At 48.3% G+C, this 5684-nt stretch overlaps 1 pseudogene; it reads right to left on the bottom strand.

Moving 5' to 3' along the window:
• Positions 1-39: 39 nt before the first annotated feature.
• LOC119570058 lies at positions 40-1981 on the bottom strand (annotated as a pseudogene).
• Between the last annotated feature and the right edge of the window lie 3703 nt (positions 1982-5684).

The following is a 5684-nucleotide window of genomic DNA, read 5'->3' on the forward strand; positions in this document are numbered from 1 at the left end:
GGTTTTTTTTTTTTATTATTTGGAACTGTTGAGACTAACCCCTCTTGAAAACCAAACGAAACTTTCCCTTTATCTGCTGCAGCCAAGAGATCATCTGCATTTTCTCTAAATTGGTAGCTTTTCCCTGTGTAAATGAGCGCAGCATCTCGCGTAACACTCATGGTCCACATCTTGAATTTCTACTCTGTTGTGTTTTCTCTCCTCTCCATCTCGTGAGCGAACATTGCTGCGAACACTGGCGAGCGAGCTGAAAAACGGGTGGAGCCAATGATAACTGACAATTACGAAAATCGGACTTATCCCCGTGTAATAAAAAAAAAAAAGATGGTTAACTGTACATCTACTTGCTCCCCTCGTTTTCAAAGGCGTTTATCTACTCCTCTCGTCTCTTAACTCACATCAGACAAGGAAATAAGTAGAGATAAAACACAAACTCACCAGCAAGTATCGCCTTGTGTGCCTGGAACTCCTACCGGCGACCGAGAGCGTTACGTCCGAGAACCGCTGAGACTCGAACAGAATCCCCAAGTCGTCGGAGAGTCGGCAGTCAGGAACCTTGAAGTGAATGGCGTTGCTCTGGCCCGAGATATTAACGCTGTCTGCCACCACCGAGACCTGCGCACATTGGATCTTCAGGAGGATGCACAGAGGAGTAATTGTCATGACTTGTTTCACTTATCCAAGAAAGAAAGATATATAGGAAAGCTGAATTTCTTCTGGATGGTTCAGGAAGAGAAGAAATCTTGGACACCCTCACAGAACAAAAGTTTGTTAAAAAAAAACGGCAAAACAAATGATAACGCAACATAACGACCACAACTTCTTGGAATAAACTTCCATGACATCTAAAGCAATGAAAAAAACCTTGCACGTGAACCAAAACTTAAGAGAAAACAAATAAACCAGGTAGCAGAATAAGCTTACAAGGAGTTGTCTGAAGAAAATCAAAGTGGCTTACCTCACAGTACAAAGTAAGTTTGTCGTCCGGTAGTAGGCCGTTTGCTTCGTCTAACAAGAAATCTCTCCTTATGAATTTTTTGAAGCCCCAGTCTTTTCCTTGGACAAATCTATATGCTCGTTGACTCTCTGGGAAAAAAAGACAGTATTGAAACAATCTGAGAATAAAAGTAACTGATTTTCATAACGGTTCCTTATATTTCCCTATATATAACTCAACATTAACATTCCAAAGTAACTGGCACTTTCTAAACTAGAATCAAAATTCCCTCTCTCTCTCTCTCTCTCTCTCTCTCTCTCTCTCTCTCTCTCCTCTCCTCCTCTCTCTCTCTCTCTCTCTCTCTCTCTCTCGTCTCACTCTCTCACTCTCTCACTCTCTCACTCTCTCACTCTCTCACTCTCTCACTCACTCACTCACACTCACTCACTCACTCACTCACTCACTCACTCACACGCGCGCGCACGCACGCACGCACAGACACACACACACACACACACACACACACACACGCGCGCGCGCACACACACGCGCACGCACGCACGCACACACGCACGCACACACACACACACACACACACACACACACACACACACACACACACACACACTCACCCATAGCTTTAGTTTCTTCTCTTTTGGCATTAAGAATTGAGAACTTAAACTTCGCCCGAACTTCTGATTTGTTTGAAGATACAAGGAGCAGGTAGAGAGAGAGGTAGTCCTTGCTCTCTTCGTCCAGGCCCTTCGGGTTTACACGTAAACACCTGAAAAAGGAAAGGAAAGAGTTACGTCTAAAAGTAAAAAAAAAAAAAAAATCAACAGTCAGCATGATACATATAAACATGAACGCTAATTTGTAATATTTGTGTTTGCAATAGTAATTCACACAGTCTGTAATTATAAGGTGTAGAGAGCCCATTTCCTAGGAATTTGGTGACCTTGTAGCTTCCCCCCGATACCTGTGACATCCGTGGCGTATCCTCAAAACGAGTAATAACGGCCATGCTATATATATAAATACCTAAACCCTTTCAAAAGTCCCAGGCTCTCCCCTCCACGCTTTCCTGTCCCAACATTTAAATCCGCAACATCGCCATGACGCTCTCAGAAAGTAAGAATCGATTAATTCCTCTCTACTGGCAGCCTCTACTCCCCGCCTCCCTCTCTCGCGCCCCATACACACAGAGGGGGGGAGGGGGGACCCGGCGCGGAGCCAAGCGCTGAGCCGGGCTTAGGCCTCGGGTTCCCGCCGGCCAGTGAAATAGGCTCTGCACGCACCTCCATCTGTCAGTTTTAGCTCCGAATGCAACTTGAAAGTTCTCTGCAATCCCCGATGGAGCGGCTCAGATATCCACGCAATACAGATGTACGTATGAAACGCACTTAACTCTATTTCAAAAACCGAATCAAGTAATCTAAGCTCATTTCGATTTCTCGCCCCCTGTCGTGTATTCTAATTCATTCGTAGACTCAACATAGCGCTTACGTCGAGACCCACGACCTATTTCCAACCTAAGCTGGGCAGGCGACCGGCGGCATCCACCATACCTACCTATCCTGAACTGCACTAAATCCCCTAGTCATTAGTCCGAAATAAACCACAGTGTTTTTCCAACCATTCCTTGGGTTTTATTTGAGCTGATCCCCGGGATAAGAAGAGATTTCCTCTTTTAAATACTTTTTAAACCCGTTTATCCCCCATTGTATAGAGACAACGCCACAACACCCCCACGCCCTACAATACACGCGCCTCGACATTAATAACCACACACCTGCATTCTTCGGCCTCAATCTCATAATATCGAGATGGAAAATGTCATATGAGGACAAACTGAAAGCACAAGGCAACCTCTAGAATTCGCTGTGCATTGGAGGAGGTTCTAATCCATGAGGTTGCCAGCTGTCACAGCCTGGCCACCCACGTGGGACACCCTCGCCCACCCCCACACCGCCCCTGGCATTTACGATCGATAGATGGCTTCAAACATGGCCATGCTGGGGGGGGGGGGAGAAGAGCAAACAGATAAGCATCGGCAAGTCTCAGTGTGTGTGTGTGTGTGTGTGTGTGTGTGTGGTGTGTGTGTGTGTGTGGGTGTGTGTGTGTGTGTGTGTGTGTGTGTGTGTGTGTGTGGTGGTGTGTGTGTGTGTGCGCGCGTGTGTGTGTAAAGTTATATTTTCACGCGACACAAAGAGAGGAAGTAACACGGGTGTCAAGACACGAAGGAACACGCACGTATACACACACGCACGCTGCCTCGCTCAAGCTATCCACGTGATGTTTTAGATCGATGAAGCAAAGCAAAGGAAAGGAAAGCAAAGCAAGCCAAAGTATCTTTCCCTTGAACTTGCCGGGTCACACGAATTGCAGTTTTCCCACAAAAGATCTCTTAAAAGGATGCTACTCGTCGGGTACTTCAAGATACCATCTTTCCCGCTACTCAAAAAAATCACGCTCGTCGCTTTTCTCTCTTTTAATCTCGACGAGAATGAAACATCAAGCCTGGGAAGGAGAGGCAGGAAATGACCGCCGGATCCGTTTTAGTGAAGCTCAACTCCAGTGGACTACATAGCGCGGGGCAAGAGTGCGGTCGCAGCAGGTGACCGCGTTATCTGGCTGCTCATCACCTGCACTTGACACACTCAGCAGCCCACGCGCGCTCACTCCCACCCTCTATTATGGGTCATAAAGCCATGCGCTGATATTCATAATAAGTTGCACCCTAAAAACGGCATTACAACAGGAAAACTTGGATATCGCCTCAAATGACGCCACGTAGTTCTACAATTAATTTGATTTCCTTACTGTTGGACTAAATAAAATAGTCACACCACACGGCCACCGCATTAATAGCTACTCTTCAAAGAAGTTTACATTGAGAGAAACTGTGTGTGTGTGTGTGTGTGTGTGTGTGTGTGTGTGTGTGTGTGTGTGTGTGTGTGTGTGTGTGTGTGTGTGTGTGTGTGTGTGTGTGTGTGTGTGTGTGTGTGTCGCATTAATATCCATCTTCAAAGAAGTTTCCATTGAGAGACTCTGTGTGTGTGTGTGGGGGGGGGGACGGCAGGCAGAAAGCGACTAAAGTTAGCTCGCGTGAGACAACGCTGGGAATGTTGCGTGAAGTCACAGTTCCCTGGGGTGTGTCCCACGTCACCAAACTTTCAACACAGAAATTCTCTCAGCAGAACAAACGCTTTTAGCACCTTCACCGTATTGCGGACGGTGTCAATCGCGTGGAAAGATTAAGCCGTTCTTTTTTTCACTCTTAACGCGAGGCTTTTCCTTGCTATCCCTGCCATGCCATGCCACAGAAGCGACGAAAACATACCCCACATCCCACAATGCGCGCGATTGCCTCATGACACAGTAACAAGGCGCTTCATTACACGAGGCGCTCGGCCCTTTGGGCAATACGCGCTCTACCGGTGATGGGTACGGGGCTCCGCATGCTAAAACGATCTCCTGTTATACTTGTCCCATTTTCAGGCTATGGATGCTGACAAAAATGTTCTAGTTACCTTGGTAAGCTGCTGCTCTCTGCTACCCGCCCCTCCCTGCCATGCTCTCCTCCCTTCCTCTTCCCCCCTGCCCTTCCCCCCGCCCCGCCCTGCCCGCCGGGGCACTCCCAAGCGGGCCATTTATCACCACCACCAGCGTAAGGTCGCGCAAGCAGAGCCCTCGTGGCCCTGCAGCACGCAGAGCGGCTCCCGCCCCTCGCGAGGCTACGTCGAGGAACAGAGGCGATCGAGCAGAGACGACCCCAAGGGAAGCGAAGGTAAGAGGAAGCTCCCCGAGATTTAAAAAAAGCAGAATGTCTTGTTTTGTCAGGTCACGCGGCACCCCTTATGCCAGCCCTGACCTCGTACGGGCGTGACGTCAGGGCCCCACTCATTCTTGGCAAAATAAAGTATGTCAGCCGCATTGGACTCGCTCGCTGCACAACTACACGCAAAACAGAGAACAGGATACTCCATCGCTGCCGCTCTACACAGGGGATTTATATATGCAGTGAACTATGCTCCACGTACTGTGAATAAACATATGAAAGGTTTTAAACTCCTTTGATGTTGAGCCTAATAGCGAGAACGATTAGTATGGATTATCCACAGCAAATTTTAACCCTCACATAAATGCACGTAATTGTACTTGCAAAAAAGGAAAAGCTATCCCCCATGCCTTTGAGAACGAGGCCTGAGAGGTCAATTTCCCTCATTTTGTCTTTGTAAAGTTTCCCGCGACGAGAGAGACTGGCAAGTGCCGACCGGATTAGAAAATAAGAGACAGAAGAGAGAGAGAGAGAGAGAGAGAGAGAGAGAGGGGGAGAGAGAGAGAGAGAAAGAGAGAGGGGGGAGGGAGGGAGGGAGGGGAGGGGGGGGGGAGGGAGGGGGGGGGAGGGAGGGAGGAGGGGGGGGAGGGAGGGAGGGAGGGAGGGGAGGGAGGTGAATGGCGAAACCCCTTCCGTATTTACATGCCCAAAGAAAGAAAGAAAAAAATGAATGTGAAACTGGTTGAGTCAAGCAAGTAGCAAGCCAGCCAAAATAGAGGCCATAACATACACATTGCTATTGATTAAGCGGTGGCGGGCGTCACGGTCCCTAAGCTACGGGTGCAGAAGGGGGCCGCACTGTCAACGCGCCTAATGTGGCACTCCAAGGCAGCCCTCAACGGCATTCAGGTTCGTAAGGTGAGAATAAACCTAGAGCGACTACATCCAAGGTCAGAATTTTTTTTT

Source organism: Penaeus monodon, unplaced genomic scaffold (genome assembly GCF_015228065.2).
Source record: "Penaeus monodon isolate SGIC_2016 unplaced genomic scaffold, NSTDA_Pmon_1 PmonScaffold_21426, whole genome shotgun sequence".
NCBI classification, from domain to species: domain Eukaryota; kingdom Metazoa; phylum Arthropoda; class Malacostraca; order Decapoda; family Penaeidae; genus Penaeus; species Penaeus monodon.